We start from the raw sequence: 21,336 nt of genomic DNA, 5'->3' as shown, positions 1-21,336 counted from the left end.
CTTACTCTTTAATTCAATTAGGTGAGAACGCCTTTCAACCTAAGAAACCTTTCTATGTGAGAAAACCTTTCACATCATGCTAGTATGGGTTTATGATATTATCCTTTCAACAACACAACATCAACATTGGTACTTTACTCTCAAAGCACTCTTAAAACATTTGGACAAATTTCGTAAGAAAATGCAAAATTCCATAATTTACCTCTTGAGGTCAATACCTACTTTCAATCTTCAATACATAGAAAACATAGGTTAGATATGAATTTCATCATGATTTTATGTAAAACTTGCAATACAAGCTTAATTTCAGAAATCTCTTCCTTCTAGATCAAAATTCCACATAATATGATTTATAACTTTGAAAACATGGGGATTGCATGGGTTCATAGGGTAAAACATCATAAAACCATGTTAATTCATCAATTCATGTATATTAAAACTTAATTCAATCATTTAGATCAATAATCAAGAGAACCCATGGTAATTGAAGAAAACCCTAGCTAATTGGGGAATTTTACCTTTCGAATTGAGGAATTTGGGAACTCCATAGGTGGAAGGAATCCATGGATTAATACTATGATACCTTGAATCCAAATGTTAGCCTTCTATGGAGGAATTGAGACCTTAGCTTGAAACCCTAGGTGAATTCTTCCTCTTCTTCTTCAAGTTCTAGAGAGAGAATATTTGAGAGAAGAGCTTTGGGATTTCTTTTAGGATTTTGAGAGAATTACTTGAATGCGTGAATTTAGGGGTTTAAAGTACTTATATAGGTGTCATAGACTTAGGAAAAATGACACCACTTTGATTTATTTAAAATCGGAAAATACCCATGTGCCCCTAAAATAATTGCCAGCTACTAACCCATGAGATCCCACTGACGGGCCGTGGTTAGGACAACGGACCGTCCTGCACGACCGTCGATGGTGGTCGAAAACTATTATCTGAGGGCTTGACCTACAGACCCTGGACCATGGACTGTGGTCTGACCCATGGTCCATTGGTCAGGTCGTGGTTCTGGACCCTCAGACCACCTTCAAGCAGGCCATTCACGGACCACACCTTTGATTTGTGGTCCCTTTCACGGGTCGTGGGTGGCGAACGTAGTTTGGCACCTGAAACTTTTCTTAAAGTTGTTATGTTGGCCTCTTTCGAATCCGGGGTGTTACACTAGATGCACCGATACAAAGTCATTAAGCAATTCAAGTTCATAAGCAACTTTACCAATGCGCCTCAAAATCTGATATGGGCCCACATACCGAGGACTAGGCTTCCCTTTCTTTTCAAATATTAAACCCTGCATGGGTGAAATTCTTAAATGGATCCACTCACTCATATCAAACTCAAGGTCTCATCTTCTAACATCGGCATAAAACTTTTGCTGACTTTGAGATGTTTTTAACCTTTCTGTAATAAGCCGAACATTCTCCATAGCCTCATGTACTGACTCAGGACCAATCAATGAAACTTCACCCACTTCAAACCAACCAATAGGAGATCTACACCTCCTACCATATAGAGCTTCAAATGAAGGCATACCCACATTGTAGTGATACCTATTATTATATGCAAATTCAATCAAAGGCAAATGATCATTCCAATTACCCTTGAAGTCAATCACAAATCTCTCAATATATCTGCCAATGTTTGGATAGTATGCTCCACTTGCCCATGGATTTGAGGATGGAAGGTCGTACTAAGCTTAACACAAGTACCAAGCCCTTTTTGGAAAGATTTTGAAAATTGAGAAGTGAATGGGGTACCACGATCGGAGATAATGGATAAGATCACTCCATGCAACCTAACAATTTCCCTCAAATAAAACTTAGCATAGTCCTCCGTTGAATAAGAAACCTTGACGGGAGTGAAATGAGCCAATTTCGTCAGTTGATCTACTATTACCCAAATTGAGTTATGTTGTCACCGTGTGGGGAGTAAACAAATAATGAAGTCAATATTCAAATCTTCCCAGTTCTGAGTAGGAATACTGATATATTGGGAAAAACCTCCCGAATTTTGATGTTGAACTTTCACTTGTAGACAGTTAGGACACTTAGCCACAAATTCAGCAATATTCTTCTTCATCCCATTCCACAAATAGACCTCTCTCAAGTTACAGTACATATTGATTTCCCTCGGGTGAATTGAATAACGAGAACTATGGTCTTCTAATAAGATCTGCTCTCTCAAGTTGTCTACATCGGGAACACACAAACGACCTTGATATAAAAAAACTTCATCTCCCCTTGGGAGAAAGCCTTAACTAACTTCTTAAGCACCACTTCCTTCAATTCAATCAAGATCGGGTCTAGACCATGCTTGTCTTTCACATCTGCCAAAAAGATGATTCTGAACCATTGTGAACCATAAAACCACATTTGGTGTAGTCAACCAATCGAACATCCAATTGAGAGAATCTATGAACATCTCGAACCAACTCTTTCTTATCATCCTCAACGTGAGCAACACTACCCATTGATAACCAACTTAGAGAATCCATCACCACATTTGCTTCTGCAGGGTGATAGAGAACAATCATATCGTAATCCTGTAGTAACTCAAGCCACCTTCTTTGGCGTAGATTTAGATCTTTCTTTTTAAACACATATTGCAAACTTTTGTGGTCGGTAAAAACATTAACATGAACACTATATAAGTAATGTCTCCAAATCTTTAGAGCAAGCACAACTTCCACTAGTTCTAAATCATGGGTTGTATAGTTCTTTTCGTGCCCCTAAAGTTGCCTTGAGGCATAGGCAATGACTTTCCCATTTTTCATAAGGACACATCCTAATCCAATTCATGAAGAATCACAATAAACCACAAACCCATTAGTTCCTTCCGGTAGACTCAACACTAGAGCGGAAGTAAGTCTATCTTTCAATTCTTGGAAACTCTTCTCGCATGCTTCCGACCCTATGAACTTAACCTTCTTTTGGGTCAATGTTGTTAATGGAGAGGCAATCGAAGAAAAACCTTCCACAAATCTTCTATAGTAACTAACCAACCCCAAGAAAGTTCTAATATCAGAAGGGGATAAAGGTCTAGGATAACTTTTAACCGTATCCATCTTCTTACAATCTACCTCATTACTCTTACGAGAAACAATGTGACCAAGAAAAGCCACAAACTTTAACCAAAACTCACATTTACTAAACTTTGCGAAGAGTTGTTGGTCCTTGAGGAGTTGCAACACATTCCTCAAATGATCGGTATGCTCGTATTCACTCCTTAAATAGATCAATATATCATCAATGAACACAATCAAAACATGTCGAGGTACTATATAAATACTTTATTCATCAAATCCATAAATGCGGTCAGAGTATTAGTCAAGCCAAAGACATTACTAAAAACTCACAATGACCATACCGAGTTCGAAATTTCTCTTTAGTGTGTCATCCTCCATAACCCTCAATTGGTGGTAACCCGAGTGGAGGACAATCTTAGAGAAGTAACTCGCTCTGGTAGTTGGTCAAACAAATCATCTATCCTTGAAAGAGAATATTTTTCTAAACTGTAACCTTGTTCAATTGCCGATAGTCAATACACATACATACTGAACCATATTTCTTTTGAACAAACAACACTAGAACACCTCATGGAGAGATACTCGGTCGGATGAAACCCTTATAAAACAAATATTTCAATTACTCCTTTAATTCCTTAAGTTTTGCTGGAGCCATTCGTTAAGGAGGAACACAAATAGGTTGCATATCTGGGAGAAGGTCAATATCAAAGTCGATTTCCCTTTCGGGAGGAACACGTGGTAGATCATCAAGAAACACTTTTGGAAACTCATTGACAACGGGGACCGAATCAAGATTAGGGATTTCAAAATCGATATCCCTAGCCTAAACAAAATGATATATGCAACCCTTAGAAATAATCTTCCTAGCCTTAAGACAACAGACAAATTGACTCTTAGTTGACCAGTCGGGTTCTAGGAAGGGTTTATTTGGAAACTGAAACTTGACCAGTCAGGTTCTTCAATCAATAGAAGCATAACACGAATTAAACCAATCCATACCAAGAATAACATCAAAGTCTAGCATATCAAGCTCTATAAGATCAACATAAGTGACTCTATGGGATAAGGAGACATGACACGTTCTATAGACTCTCCTAGCCACAATAGATTCACCAACATGAGTAAAGATAGAAAACTGGTCTAACAACACCTTCGGAAGAATATCAAACCTCATAGCCACATATGGTGTCACAAAAGACAAGGTAGCATTGGGATCAAGTAAGGCATAAACATCAAGATAAAAGACTTTCAAAATACCGGTAACAACATCGGGAGAACCATCTTGCTCATGACGAGTCTGAAGTGCATAGAATTTCTTTAGAGCAATTGAACCCAAACAACTAGGTAGAGCATGCCTACCATCTCTTCCTTTATCCGCAAGCGATGGACAATCCCTTATTTTATCGCAACTGTTACCACAACCGAAGCAACCATGTGTGACGACTAAGCATTTACCCTCATGCTTCCTTCCATACTTAACCCATGTAGACAATGAAGATCCACATTCATTCCCTTCAAGAGTCTTAGGGTTAGACACTTTGTCTTTGTTGAACTTAGGAGGAGAATTGGAGGAACCTTGGCCGTAAAACCTTTTTCAGAATTTAGAATGACCATGTCTATCGGACCTTGATTGTGAGAAGTTACCATTACCGGTCCTTGCCTTCTTTGTCTCCCTAGATCTTTCCCTAAGTTTCTCCTCTTTTATTTAATGAGAATGAACCATAACATAAGAAATGTCCATATCGTTGATAAGTATGGCGGTACGACATTCCTTCACCACCATCATAGACACACCCAAAAAAAAATTACCCATTCTTGCCTAGGGTTGGCAACCATAGTAGGAGCATATCAAGACAATCATGTGAACTTCAAAGCATATTCCTTCACACTCATGTTTCCTTGACGAAGGTTGATGAATTCAAGTACCTTTTCCTCCCTCATCTAAAGGGGAAAGAACCTATAAATAAAAGCAACCTTAAAATTTTCCCAATCAAGAGGACCTGCATCAACTACCCTTTCTTTTTTTCCATTGGTTGAACAAAACTCGAGCAACACCTTTGAGTTGATAAGCGACCAATTCCACTTTTTTCACGGTGTCACTCCGATGATCATCAACACCTTATACACTTCATCTATGAACTATTGAGGATGTTTCTCAACCTTGGAATGATGAAAAACTGGGGGATTCATTATAGTGAAGTCTGATAATCTACATGTCGTCATACCCACATTTGGGTTCACGGGGACCACAATCTCCCTATTGGATTGTGCCGTCATGGCTTGATCCAATACTTAAAAAAGAGCCCTAAACTCTACATTAGTCACCTGTTCGGCCAAATGGTCGACCCGAACATGAGGATCTTTAGGAGGCACTTCTCGTGCCATATTCTCATTCACATTTCTCCTAACATAATCTCTTCGAAGGGCCCTATCATGTAAAGCATCGCGATTAATAGAAAGTACATATAGAGTTACACTCTATCGCATAACTAAGAGTTATCAAAGAAGTGGAGTTTCCTAATCATCTTATAGCTTCTTATTCATAAATGTGGTGCTCTTCATACTCCTGAACAAGACTCTACTCGACGTGGCTTATGAGACATCCTAAGACATTTCTAAACCTTATTCTTTGAATACCAACTTTATCAAAATATGTATGGGTTGCTTAGCAAATGATGAGAATGATGTTGCACCAATTGATGTCATAATATCTATTGCGGTTTCATAAATTTAGATTATATCAAAAAGGGTCATGATACAATTACTATAAACTTTATTGATGCTTACTTGGTTAGAATTATAGAGTGTATTACTTTGGTTATCAACTTGATCTATGAAAGAATACATATCGCTTGGGCTAGAGATGACACTAATTTGATAATGTTTTGCAGTTATTCAATGGGTAAAAATGTGTGGGCTATTTGGGTACGATCTTCTTGAAAGGAGTGATGTAATCTAGTGGTGGTGTCACGACCCAAAGTACACCCTAGACGTCACATGACATATAGGAACCAAGAGACAATACACATTCCACTTAGCATACATCATACAAGATAATATAATTAAAGAGTTCAAAAGACAATTTATATCATAAAAGGTTTGACAAGAAAATAAAGCAGAAAATCTAACATAGTCTCAAATTCATCTAGTACATCAAGAGTGATTGGGACGTAACCCATGCATCACATAAAATAGGAAAAATTAAAGATAATAAGTAATAAAGGGATCGGTCCTCGGAACATGAGAACTCACCAATATTCAAATCTACTAATGTGATCACTATCCACGAAGATGCGCTATAGGAGCGTCAGACTCTACATTACTGAAACAATGTAGGCTAGAGTATGCGTTATAACAAAGAATGCACCAAGTACGATAGCAATGTATAAAAGATATGAAATCATGAGATAAAATGGTTAGAATATATAAATTATAAAACATGGTCAATGCAAGGTAAAATCTTCAAAACACTCGTGCGATACTTCTAGAAGTAACCTTAGTTTATTATATGGAGATTAACCTTTAATCGACATAGTGGCCATGTGAGCTATAACATGGAATCCGGTGTCTACCCCATACCAAAAAGGGGTGTCCTACTTGCCAAGGTAAGGACCATGAACTTCTAGCTTACGTGGATCCACTAGCTAATATATATCTAAGACCATCAGCCTATGGGGGCACATAGGTATGGAATAAGGAAATTGCTACTAGAAACCTGACCTCAAGCTACGGAAGAGCTTCTATCTCAATATCCTCTCGGTGCTAAACGTAAATCCCACAGAATCTTCATTAGTCATAACTTATCTTATCATTAAGAGGCATGGGTAATCCCTCCTTGCCTTATCATCCCTGGAAGGCACATCAAATAGCCAATCCTAACTAGGTTTCAGTAGAATAGCTCCTAAATCTTGATACAAACTTTAGTTGAGAAAACCTTTAAACTCTAAGAATCCTTTATGTGAGAAAATCCTTTCACATTCATATTTTAAGTAGTATGTGAGAAAACATTTCACAATAACAAAAACACAATTGATGTTTAACTCTCAAAGCAACTTAAATCATTTTTCATCAATTTCATAAATAACATGCATATCTTCATAAATTCATCTTTCATAGTTCAAAACCCACATCATATCATCAATGTCTAGAAATCATGGGTCATGCATGGGTTCATGAGGGATTCAACTTAAAACATTTAATTTCTTCAATTCATGAATAAGAAGACATAAAACAATTGATTGGATCAACATTGAATTGAACCCATGACAATTGAATAAAACCCTAACTTGATTGGGGAATTTAACTTTACAAAATTGGAGATTTTAGGAACCCTATGGAGGAAAGATCTCCATAGGTGAATACTATCATACCTTGGATTTAAAAGCCCTCAATAAAATGATGAATTTGGAGACTTAATCTTGAAACCCTAGTCTTCTTCTTCAAGCATTAGAGATAGAAATATTTGGGGAAGAACCTTGATGAACTTTGAAAATTTTAGAAGAATGAATTGAATTGGGTTATTTTGGGGGTAAAAATGTTTATATAGGGCCTAGGGTAGAAGGTAAAACAACATAATATTGAGTAAAAACAATTGGGAAAAGACCAACATGACCCTGACCTAAAGCTAACGAACTGCCTCTCATGAGGGGCTTCACGAGTTGTCTAGCTCATCACAGCCATCAAGAGGGTCGTGATGATGCCTTGGCCGACATGTGTTCAATAATTTGGTCATAACTTTGTACTCTGGGATCGTAATTAGAAAAACTTAGCGGCGTTGGAAAGAGGACTCAAATATCTTTAATTTGATAGGTTATGGGCCACCAAATTCATTTTTTGCTGAAAGATATTATCCTTTGAAGTTGACCCTATATTATAAGTCTGACAAGTCTGTTTCATGGACGACTTCACGTTTTGTGTGAAGCTTCACAGAATGTCTAGACGTCCATGGTACTTTACAGTGACCTTCGATGACACCCTACTGACGGGGTGACTTGTACGGCCCACTTGATGGGTTGTCCAAGTCACCGCGGGCCGTTTGGGCCACCCTCCAGGTGACCTCTACCCAGAGCAGCCCTGGATGGATTTCACAAGCCCTTTAACGGGTACTGGACACCTACACAACCCATATAGGGCACTGTGAAGGGTCCTTGGTCCATTTTGGATTCATGTACTTGCCCATTTTTCTCTTTCAAACCCCTTTTAAATCTGAGGTGTAATAGTGGATCTAACGGGACTTTCACGGTGTGGTACTTATGGTATATGGAAATAAATACACCAATTTTTAAGTGTGAATACTAACTACTTAAGTATTTATTAGTTGCGTCACATGTTCATATAATGTGATTCGGTGTTGCATTCACATTTGAGAAACTAACTGATTTGTTACTACATATGCTAGGGTTAAGCACTATTCTTAAGGAACCTTTTATTGGTGGATCTTTGGTACGGTATTAATATATTTAGGTGGTGAAGTGTATCTCAAGGATTCTAAATGAGTACAAGTGATTTCATTGTAAGCTCCAAAGGGAGTGGATCAATATCGGAATGGAAAAATTATGGATAAAAGAAGTCCCAATGAGTATACTTGTGTGAAGGTAATTAAAGATTTTAGTAAGAAAGTGTGTATAAATTTGGTTAGTCTTTTGGATTTTGTTGGTATAACTAAATTTAAGGTGTTATGTCGATGATAAGGTTGACTTCAAGATGATGCAAATATCTACTGAGCATATCGGTAATAAGATTTCGCGATGGATTATAACCAGGATTTAGTCATATGATACAGATTATTTATTAAATGGATTTGGTTTGTTAATAATGACTTGCAGGTATCTAAAGTTATGGTTTTCTACTATTTGGTGAGTAACGTTGTCGTACGGAAAGTTGTAGGATATGTTGGGGAACTCCTTGAATAGAATTGAAAGGATCTAGATTCATAATGAAAGAATTAGCGGATGTGTTTTAGCCTTGGGAAAGAGGCGAGAGCAAGGATATTGACTTTATCTCAAAGGGCAGAGCTCTTTCTTTGGAGAGTTGAGAATGTGGTTTGGAGATACGTGATTCCATCTACTTCACTCTATTTATGGTAATAGTGCCACATATTCATCATACAAGTTAAAAACTATTGGGTAATATTTGAGAAAAAAGGCTACAAACGTTCAGTTCAAGGGTAGTGATAAGTTCTTCTGTGGTTTCGAGTTTGGTAACAATTACTATTAAAATTTTAACGAAGGATATGATAAGTTTGATGAACAAGCAATCAACAATAAGTTAAGATTTGTGGTTCCATAGATCTTCAAGGTATGAGCTGATGTTGATTAATAAGAGTATTTATTTACATGATTGAAAAAAAAGTAAGTTTTCATTGCAAGTCTACATTTGTGATAGTGGGTTTGGTCATGGTATGAATTGGTGAGGTAATAAATGATCTATCGTATTGGGTATTGGGCATTTGGAAGGAATTGTGCCTGGTTTGGGTTGTAAAGATTATTATTTTTTATTTTTAAAGGACCTAGTAAGTGTTTCACTTAAAGTTTTATTTTAGAGTAAAAGGTAAAATATCATGTGTTGTCGGTCAAATGATATGACTGGTAAGAGAGTTAGCGAAAGGAGCAAGAATCAAGTATATTGAAGAGTTCAAGATGTTTAATAGTTACGTCATAGAAGGAATCTGAGAAATGTGAAGGAATAAGTCATTTCGTATAGATCCTAGGTTCGAATTTGAAAGTTGTAGGGATTTTCACCTTTGAGTTTAGAAATAACTTTATAAGGTGGACTGATTCGGTACAGACCTAGTAGGGATTTATGAGCAACTTTTATAAAGATTAGATTTGGTTTAGGTGATGAACAATAATGCATTAAAGATTCTGCGTGTTTATGTAGGGTTAGGTTTTTCAAATTATTATGGGAAAAGACATAAATTCCCCCCTGAACTTATATCGAAAAGTCACTTACACGCTTGAACTATCATGATGACCTATAACATACCTTTACTATTCAAAAGTGAATTTAATACCACACTGAGTTGTGTAACACAATTCTCACAGGGTGTGGTGTAATACACTTGCCGCCATATCAGCGGTACATCAGCGCCATGTCATATATTATGATTTTTTAATAATTTTTTTGTTTTCTTTTCTTTATTAATTACTTTTCTTTTGTTAACAATATTTTACACTAATTAATCTCAAATTAATTATTAAAATTCCCTAATAGTTATACCTTCTTCATCACAAAATCTTACCCACTACATTTCGGAAAAAATCATATTCAGCCTACCTTATTCACTATTGATTCTTTGTTCTTCACCAACGCAATATCACATTCAATTCTCCTTCTTCTTCGCCACCCACCACTATATATCACCATCACCATTTCTAATACAATATTTTTCTTCTTCACCATCTTCAATTTTCACTATTTATTTTTTCAAAATCGTTATCCAACGCCACCACACTCATAAAGTTGTCATCTTAATTCACCAATTTAAAAAATTGATTAATCTTCTTCACCACCTTCAATTTCCTCTCTGTTTTTCACCCATTACCTAGAACCACCATACCCAAAAAGGTACAATTACAACCAAACACAAAAATTGATTAACAACCAAAATTTCTTTAACAAAGTCAAAAAATAAAAAAGATAGAAACAATAAACCAAAATCAACTAAACATAACTTAAGGATTTATTTATTTAGGTTTATCCGAAATTCTTTTTAGATTCTTCCTGTAGTAAAAATAATCACAAAATATAATTATTCACTAAAAAATCTATGACTCAAGGTGGAAATGGTGGTGAAACTGGTTCCTCCAATGCTCATGCTCCTAATTTCAACAAGGAAATGGTTTTCAACCTTAAGCCTCAAGGTGGAAATGGTGGTTAAACTTGTTCTTTGGTTCCCGTATGCCAAAAGTGTGGCAAGAGTCATCCGGGAAAATGATTGATGGGTACGGATGATTGCTTTTGTTGTGGCAAGAGTGGTCACCACTTGATGGATTTTCCATCTATACTTGACAAGGGAAAATATGGTAGACAAGTCCTCCTAATGGTTTGGGTCCAAGTGTTCCAAAGCAACACCGGTACTATGAACTTTAAACTCGTAAAGATCAAGATACCTCTCCCGAAATGTTTACGAGTATGTTGAAAGTATTTCATCTTGATGTTTATTATTTGCTTGATCCTGGTTCTACCTTGCCTTTTGATGCCATATGTGTCTATGAGGTTTGATGTTCTTCAAAATGTGTTGATAGACCCTTTTTCCATCTCTACTCCTAGTGGTGAATCTATTGTGGCTAAGAGAGTCTAAAGAAATTGTCATGTCTCCTTATCCCATACACTAACTCATGTTAATCTTGTAGAGCTTGATATGTTAGATTTCGATGTTATTCTTGGTATGGATTGGGTCCATTCTTTTTATGCTTGTATTGATTATAGGACTCAGATGGTCAAGTTTCAATTTCCTAATGATCCCGTCCTAGAGTGGAAAGGGGGAAATTCTATACCTAAGAGTTAGTTTGTTTCTTGTCTTAAAGCTAGAAAGATGATTTCTAAGGGTTGCATATACAATCTTGTTCGGGTTAGGGATATGAATTCTGAAACCGTTATCTTTGAGTCGGTCCCCGTTATTAATGAGTTTGTGGAAGTGTTTCCCGATGATTTACCCGGTTTTCCTCCCAAAAGGGAAATAGTATTTGGTATTGAGCTTCACCCCGGCACACAACCTATCTCTATCCCTAATTATCATATGATGCCGAAAGAACTCAAAGAATTAAAAGAGCAATTGAAAGATTTGTTGGATAAGGATTTTATCTGACCAATTATGTTATCTTGGGGTGCTCCATTTTTGTTTGTTCAAAAGAAAGATGGTGCACTTTGAATGTGTATTAACTACCGTCAATTGAACAAATTTATCATTAAGAATAAGCATCCTCTTCCAAGGATAGATGACTTGTTTGATCAACTTCATGGAGAGAGTTACTTCTTTAAGATTGACCTCTGGTCGGGTTATCACCAATTGAGGGTAAAGGAAGATGACATTCCAAAGATAACTTTTTGAACTCTGTATGATCATTATGAGTTTTTTTGTAATGTCATTTGGTTTTACTAATGCTCCAACCACATTTATGGACACTAGATTTTCCACACGTGCGTTGCACGTGATTGTCAATTCAGAAAATTTAAGCGAAGATTTGAATAATAAGTTTTGCACAAAATAGCATTGCAAATTATTTTGTAAATGTTCAATGTGGATCGTCATATATATCTCTTATTCACACGAACTTACGAAGATTGTCAATGAAAAAATTTATTAGTTAAATGCAATAATGTATATATTTATTTCAATTTGATGAGGTTCAATCATGTAATTTGTCGTATCTCACTAATAATACCTTATGGACGATATTTGTTGTCTATTTTTCTTGTCATCAAACTAAATGTGCTTTGAACGTGTATTCAACTTAATCTGGTTAGATGTCATATGAACATGTCGAGAAAAACTACATTTTATTTTTTAGAACTATTTATGTACATTAATATTTTTTTAAGTTGTAACATAGTAGATGACGTTCTTTTTGTTTGCTCTCATATTTGACTTCTCCATTGTCTATTTACATAAATCAGAGATAGTTATCTGATTGTCCATAGTTAACTTAGAAAGGTTTCCTTTATTTTTACCGAAATAACTAAAAATTAAAATTAAAGAATATATTCTATCTGTGAAATCATATAATCACATTATCTTATAACCAAAAAAGATATAGTTCATATACTGGTAAACAATTTTCAATTTATTCAACCAAGCATGATTCGTCCAAGAAAAAGTAACAACACTGTGTTATCACATATATAGAGGCAGTATAATAACATGAAAAATTATCATTCAATACTTAATATAAAGAAAGATGAAAGATAGAAATAATTAATGTAATAACTATGAGAATTCATAATATTATAACTAAAGAATATAAAAGAGTGTGAATAACATTTGCAATAATTAGTTATAACTAAGAGAATTTATAATATTATAAATAAAGAATTAATGTGCAATAGATGAATTTCTAATAAATTTTATAATTACATAAATAGGACTTTTAAATTGTGTTACTATTTTTTTATAGTTATTAGATTCTAATTTAGTGTAGGGACGAAATGAAAATGTTTATTCCATATTATTGAATATAAATTTATTTTTTTAATGATAAATTTTAAATGCTTCATATATATTCACACATTTTCACATTTTTTGTGAGTTTTTGTTTTTTTAAAATAGAACGCGAATTTTTTTTAAATAATACATTTTGAAGTTAAAATATCTTGTTAGCTAAATAATACATTTGTGATATATATATATATATATATATATATATATATATATATATATAAATTAATGAAAATAAATATCTCTTGAATTAGTTATTAAATAAATAATAAAAATTAAACTAATACATACTTCAACTGACGTTATTAGAAGTCATATAAACTTTTCTTCATCAAAAATACTAAAATGTTAAGAGATAGTAAATTAGTAGAACAAAATGACAATGTTAACATAGTAATAATGATTTTTAAGTAAACTTCCTGGCAATCTTAATCACATAAGTAACATTGATAAATAAACTCATTCTTTTATCTTGAGCATCAAAAAACAAATTGTGATAATTTTCTAACTCTTGAGAAGTTTAATAATTTTGGAAAAAAGATATTCAGAAACATACATCTAAATCAGAAGAGAAATTGTTAACAAAAACAAATGAATTTAGACTACAATAAAAACTAAACTAATACAAACTTCCACTGGCGTATTACAAGTCATATGAACTTTTCTTCGTCGAAAATACTGAAATATTAAGAAATAGTAAATCAATAAAACAAAAGGGCAATGTTTATATAGTAATAACTATTTTGAAACAAACTTTCTGATAATCAAAATCACATAAGTAGTATTGATAAATAAATTCATTCTTTTGTCTTGGGCATCAAAAAACCAAATCGTGATAATCAAACTCTTGAGAAGTTTATTAATTTTGGAAAAAAATATTCAGAAGCATATATCTATATCACAAGAGAAATTATTCACAAAAAAAAATGAATTTAGACTACAATAAAAGTTAAACTAATACAAACTTCAGCAGACGCTATTACAAGTCATATAAAATTTTCTTCGTCGAAAATGTTCAGAAATAGTATATTAGTTAAACAAAAGGGCAATGTTTATATAGTAATAACTATTTTGAAGCAAACTTCCTGACAATCTAAATAACAGAAGTAGCATTAATAAATAAAGTGATTCTTTTGTCTTGACCATCAATAAAACAAATCGTGACAATTCTCTAACTCTTGAGAAGTTTAATAACTTTAGGAAAAAGATATCCAGAAGCATATATCTACATCACAAGAGAAACTGTTAACAAAAATAAAGGAATTTAGACTAGATCAAAATATTTTCTTCAAGTACTCGAGGCTAAGGAATAAGCCCTCTTAGGATAGAACAATTTACTTCATCAGAATAGTGGTACCTGATATTCCGCTGAACTTCGAACTCACTCAATGACAATAGATCACACAATTTTTTTTAAAATGCTAGAAGAGTAGAAGATTATAAAAAATTATGGTTGAAAAATGAAAGGAAACTCCTCTATTTATAGTCAACAAAGGGTAGTATGAACAAATGCTTTTTGAGTCTTATCATAAAAGTCATGACCTTTCCGAGAAGTCACAAACCTTTTGAAAATTCACAACTTATTGAAAAAGTCACAACTATTTGAAAAAGGCACAACTCTTTGGGAAAGGCACAACTCTTTGGAAAAGTCACAATTTATCGAAAAATCACAACCCTTTGAAAAAAGTCACAACTTATCAGAAAAGTCACAACTCACCGAAAAAATCACAACCTTAGTAAGGGATATTATAGTAATTTAACATTCAAGTTAGGATTTCATGCGTTTAAGGTAATATAGATGAAGAATAGAGTGTTTCGACACTACCTAAACATGTTTGTGATTGTCTTTATCGATGATATATTGATTTACTCAAAGAACAAAAATGAACATGCAGATCATTTGAAAATCGTGTTGCAAGTCCTCAAGAACCAACATCTTTTTTCAAAGTTTAGTAAATGTGAGTTATGGTTAATATTTGTGGTTTTTCTTGGTCACATTGTTTCAGGAAAAGGTATTGAGGTCGATCTAAATGAAATTGATATGGTTAAGTGTTGGCATAGACGTCTATCCCCTTCAGATATTCGAAGTTTCTTGGGTGTGGTTGATTACTGTATAAGGTTTGTAGAAGGGTTTTCTTTGATTGCCTCTCTATTAACGACATTGACCCAAAAGAAGGTTAAGTTTGTATAGTTTGAAGCATTTGAGAAGATTTTCCAAGAGCTGAAAGATAGACTTCCCTCTTCTCCGGTGTTGACTTTACCCAAAGGATCCGATGGGTTAATAGTTTATTGTGATGATTAAAAGGTTCGGCTAGGGTTTTTTGTTAAGCAAAATGGGAAGGTTATTGCTTATGCTTCACGGTATCTTAAGAATCATGAAAAGAACTATCCTACCTATGATTTGGAATTAGCAGCGGTTGATTTTGCCTTAAAGATTTGGAGGCATTACTTATATGGTGTTCACGTTGATGTCTTTACTGACCACGAAAGTTTGCAATATGTGTTGAATAAAGGATCTAAATCTTCACCAAAGGAGGTGGCTTTTGTTACTAAAAGATTATGACATGAGTGTCCTCTATCACCCCGACAAAGCAAATGTGGTTGTAGATGCTCTTAGTCGGTTATCAATAGGAAGTGTTGTCCATATTGAGGATAATAAAAAAGAGTTGGTTCGAGATGTTCATAGATTGGTCAAATTGGGTGTTCGGTTGGTTGACTCAACCAAAGACGGTGTTATGTTACATAATGTTTTAGAATCATCTTTTGTGTCAGATGTGAAAACCAAGCAAAGTCTTTACCCGATTTGGTGGAATTTAAAGAAGCGGTGCTTAAGAATTCCTTTGAGACTTTCTCCCAAGGGGGAGATAGTGTGCTTTGGTATCAAGGCCAGTTGTGTATTCCCGATATCAATGAGTTGCTGGAGAAAATTTTATAGGAAGGCCATAGTTCTTGATATTTCATCCACCCGAGAGCCACCAAGATGTACCATGACTTTCGAGAAGTCTATTAGTGGAATGAGATGAAAAAAGATATTGCGGAATTCGTGGCTTACTGTCCTAATTGTCAACAAGTGAAAATTAATCATCAAAAGCCAGAAGGCTTGTCCCAAAATATTAGTATTCCTAACTGGAAGTGGGAAGATTTGAATATGGACTTTATTATTGGTTTATCCCACACCTGGTGACAACATGACTCGATTTGGGTTATTATGGATCGAATGCTAAAATTAGCTTATTTTATTCCTATCAAGGTGTCTTATTCGATAGAGGACTATGCCAAGTTTTACTTGAAGGGAATGGCTAGGTTGCATGGAGTTCCCTTATCCAATATCTTTGATTGTGGTACCCAATTTACTTCTCAATTTTGGAAGTCCTTCTAAAAGGGCCTTCGTACTTATGTTAAGTATAGTACGACCTTTCACTATCAAGCTGATGGGCAAGAGGAGTGTACCATCAAAAATTTGGAAGATGTGTTGAAAGTTTGTGTGATTGACTTCAAGGAAAATCAGGATGATCATTTGCCTTTGATTTAGTTTGCTTACAATAATAGCTATTATTCAAGCGTTGTTATGGCTCAATTTGAGGCTCCCTATTATAGGAGGTGTAGATCTCTTATAGGCTAGTTTGAAGTTAGTGAGGATTCCTTGATAGGTCCCGAGTTGGTACTTGAGGCCATGAAGAATGTTTGGCTTATTCGAGAAAGGTTGAAAATAGCTCAAAGTCAACAAAAGTCTTATACCGATGTTAGAAGGAGATACCTTGAGTTTTATGTATATGATTGGGTCTACTTGAAAATTTCATCCAAGAAGGGTGTGGTGAGGTTTGGAAAGAAAGGGAATCTTAGTCCCCTTTATGTGAACCCATATAAGATTTTTAGGCGTATTAGTAAAGTTACTTATGAACTCGATTTTCCTAATGACTTGGTTTTGGTATATCTGGTTTTTCATGTCTCCTTGTTGAAGAAATGTGTTGGTGATCCAACATACATTGTCCCATTTGAGAGTCTTGGTATAAAAGAAAGACTTTCTTATGAAGAGGTTCCGGTTGAGATTTTAGACCGGTAAGTTAAGAAGTTAAGAAATAAAGATGTCGAATCCGTAATAGTCTTATGGAAGAATCAAAGAGTAGAGGGTTCTACTTGGGAGGTGGAGGCCTATATGATGTACTGTTATCCCCATCTCTTTCCTTTCGACCCTAGTTTTGCTAGAGATATCTAGTTCATTATGGTCCATCCTCATGTCTTAGTCATTCTCATGTTTCTCCATGAATGCATACTTATGAAACACTTTGTTTTGAGATCTTGATATAGCTTTGATGGATTTCTTGATGATTATGTGCATTTGAGTATGACTTTCATGGATACCTTATGAAATGGTGTTTTTAGTACGTTTAAGCTTGGAGTTAATATTTCTCCTTGATTATGTATTGTTGATGAAGTTGAATTCTTATTGGGCTGTTAGATCTCTTCCCCTACTCTGCTTATGTTGCCTTTAGTCACATTCGAGGCCAAATGATCCCAATTGAGAGATATTGTAACACCTCGGAACATGGAAAAGGAGGAAAATAAATTTTTGACTAAAGTCTAGTTTACGGGTCCCATCCACGGACTGTAGTGGCTTGTACGGGCCCTAGATGACAACCATAGAAAGTGGGAAAAAGAATTTTCAAAACTCAAATCCTAGTACCCATTTTTTGGTTCACTAGGATGAACCGTCAACCATTGTTTGAATCGTAGGTAGGTCTCATAGGTGAGTCCCAGAAATAGTGAAATTTTAGGGGATAAAGTTGGTTTCTACGGTTGGCATGTACGGACCATAGGAAGACCTAAGAGCCATACATGGCTTCCGTCAAAAGTTGGTAAAAAATAATAGTGTTTGAACCTAACTACGGTTGACCAGTACGGTGTGTAGAAAGACCTACGGACTGTATGTCCAAACCGTAGGTGAGGCTCGATAGTTATTTTTAAAGGGCTTTTGGGTCTTTTACTAGACAATATAATCTAAAACTATGTCATTTTACCTACTAACCTAAACCCTATATAAATGTTTGAAGCCCCAAATTTACTCACTTCAACTCATTCTCCTAAATTCCCTAAACTTGACCAAATTCATCCTCCCAATTCTCTCGAATCTAAGGAAGAAGAAGAAGTGTTAGGGTCCATTCAAGTCTTCAAATTCTCCATTTTCCTTGGATTAAAGGATCAAGGTACATGTGTATTCACCCATGGAGTCCTTTCCTCCATGTGGTCCCTAAGTGTTTCAATTTTCCAATTCAATTTTCAATTGAGTAAATTAGGGTTTCACTTCAATTAATGCAGATTTTATTAAATTATAATTAACAATAATTAATTAAGTCTTCTAATGCATTATTTTATGTTATTCTATGATATTTACTTGAAATTAAATTTATCCCTTCCTAAATTATGTATTTCAACCATGGTTCTATGTGAACCTATGAACTATGAATTATGACCATATCCATGTTTTTCATGAAGTTATTGTAAATGAATTAATGATGCTTTGAAAGAAATGTATTGGTGTTATTTGTGAAAGAATTTCTGACTTACTATGATAACCATGTTTGTGAAATAAAGTTCTCACAAATGAATTCACATTGGTGAAAGATTTTCTCATCTATGATGAATTATGTTTTAAGGAGCTATTCTATGTTTTAATCTTGAAATATGTGGATTGGTATTGATCATTACCTTTCTATGTAATATTTGACTTTTATCCATTCTGTTATGATTTGGACTTAGTATCGAGAGGGCTTTAAGGTGGAGGCTCAAATAGGGTAGTGTCTAGTAACAACCTCTCCAAAATTTCATGCCCTCGGATAAACATTGCTAGTGGATCTATTTTAGCAAATGATGATATGTACAGATTATACCTTAGCAAGTACTTTCCTCTTCTTTCGCTATGTGGGATTTACCGGATTCCATGATATATCGCTCATGGTCATATTGTCGGTTAAAGATAATATCCCACAGAAAGACCATGTATTCTTCAATACTTTTCTTATGTGATTTGTGTTAATATACTTGACCATGATTTCATGATTTTCATGTCATCTCTTCTTTAAAGTTTTGAAATGTGCCATTATGATCATGCCTACTCGTTTTAAGTTACTTATGTTTTCATGCCTATGATTATGCATATTGCCTCATACTTGGTACATTCCATTTACTAATGCATACTTGTGCCTACATTGTTTCACGAATGTAGGGTCTGATGTTCGTATCTCCCATACTCGTGGCTAGTGATCCCTCATAAACATTGAAGATTGGTGACTCCTCATGTTGCGAGGACCAAGACTCTTTTGTTTCTTTATGTCATTTCTATTTCAGAATTTGTATGTTATGTATGGGTTACATGCCAATCACTTTCCTTATAATGTAATAGATGGATTTGAGAATTATGTTTAACTTTCGCTTTTGTCAAACCCTTTTGTATGAAAAACTCTCTCTTAAACTCTTTTGTTTCTATTATCCTATATGATGTATGCTAAGTTGCTTGGGTAGGGTCTTTTGGGATTTTATTGTCATGCTCCGAGGCTACCCCTTTGATGTAACACGAGACCTAGGACCACGGGTTACCCAAGCTAACCCTGTGTCAGCATATCATAGGCATACTATAAAAGTTACTGAATAAAACATGTACTATGCGGAAGCTAAAACAATGGATAAATGAAAGTGGGGTAAAACCCAACTAGCCTTAATATATAAAACATACTAACAATTTATTGATAACTGAAACGACCACTTAATAACTCAACCTGAATCTACTACTATGTCTGAAAAGCCTCTAACTGAGTTGAGTTGCTGGGACATGCCCCCCAGCTAACTCTAACAAACTGAAAACTGAAAGTAAAGACTAAAATGAAAGCATGTCTACTGTCCTCGAAATATGAGGACTCAGCACTGAAGCTGATGAATGCGGACCGAAAATCAAACTATGTGTGATCTGCATGCTAAGTACCTGAACCTACATTATGAAAGGATGTAGCACAGAGTATGCGTCAGTACTTGGAATGTACTGAGCATGCAAGATACATATACTAAGTTGAATAAAGCATAAATAAGCAATGATATAATCTCAAACAAGATATAGATATGTACTGAAGAAGCATAACTAAGCAATGATATAATCTCAAACAGGATATAGATATGTACTGAAAAAGCATAACTAAGCAAGGATAAAATCTCAAACAAGAGATAGATATGTACTGAAGTATAACTGAAAAGACCTGAACTGAATGCAATGACCAAGTCATCCTTGTCATATTTACCCTCATTTGGTCTCATTATTAGCTTACTTCATGTAGACAAGGGAACTATCACTTTTAGTCAATCATAGCATGTCAAGGACGGAAACTATAGCACAATCTTGTCTAAGCTTACATCATATAAGAGAATAATCTCAGGAGTCACCTTAAGGCAAGTTTGTGCCATGCATGACCTATATTCCTGCCCATGCTAAGCTAGACACTATAGGTTCATCATTCATGTTCATCATCTCTTAACATCATAAAGACAACGGTAATCACCTCTTTGTAATGCATGAATGGGAGAGGTATCTAAAACCACAATCCAAACTAGTCATGCTCATGTTCACAAGTGCAAGGGGAATCACATCAAGGCGTACATGTTTAGTTCATCATGAAGGACAAGGGGAATCACCTCAAGGCGTACATATTTAGTTCATCATGAAGGACAAGGGGAATCACCTCAAGCCATATATATCATGGAATCATACAAATAAGGGTAATCACCTCTAGTCACACATACTAGTGAATTATAAGGACAGGAGGAGTCTCCACAAGTCATACAAGTTAATGAATCATAGGTATTTGCCTCCATGTCCATTTTAAGGTTATATAGGTATTCTCCTCCATATCAATTTTAATGTGTATTGTAGGTATTCGCCTCCATATCATCACATAAGGATCATAGGTAATCGCCTTCATGATCAACCTAAAGGCTAATGGGTATTCACCGCTCGCCTTGGGAGTCACACATATATGAAGGGTAATCACCTCAGACTCCCCATGTTTCACTAATTAAGAGTAAGGGAACTCACCATACATTCCTATCATGTAAAGGTCATTTAGGGGAATCACTACAAGCCTCATCACATTTCATAGTCCTAAAACTT

The sequence above is a fragment of the Solanum stenotomum genome, chromosome 5 (genome assembly GCF_019186545.1).
Source record: "Solanum stenotomum isolate F172 chromosome 5, ASM1918654v1, whole genome shotgun sequence".
NCBI classification, from domain to species: domain Eukaryota; kingdom Viridiplantae; phylum Streptophyta; class Magnoliopsida; order Solanales; family Solanaceae; genus Solanum; species Solanum stenotomum.
This window is presented reverse-complemented; position numbering follows the sequence as displayed.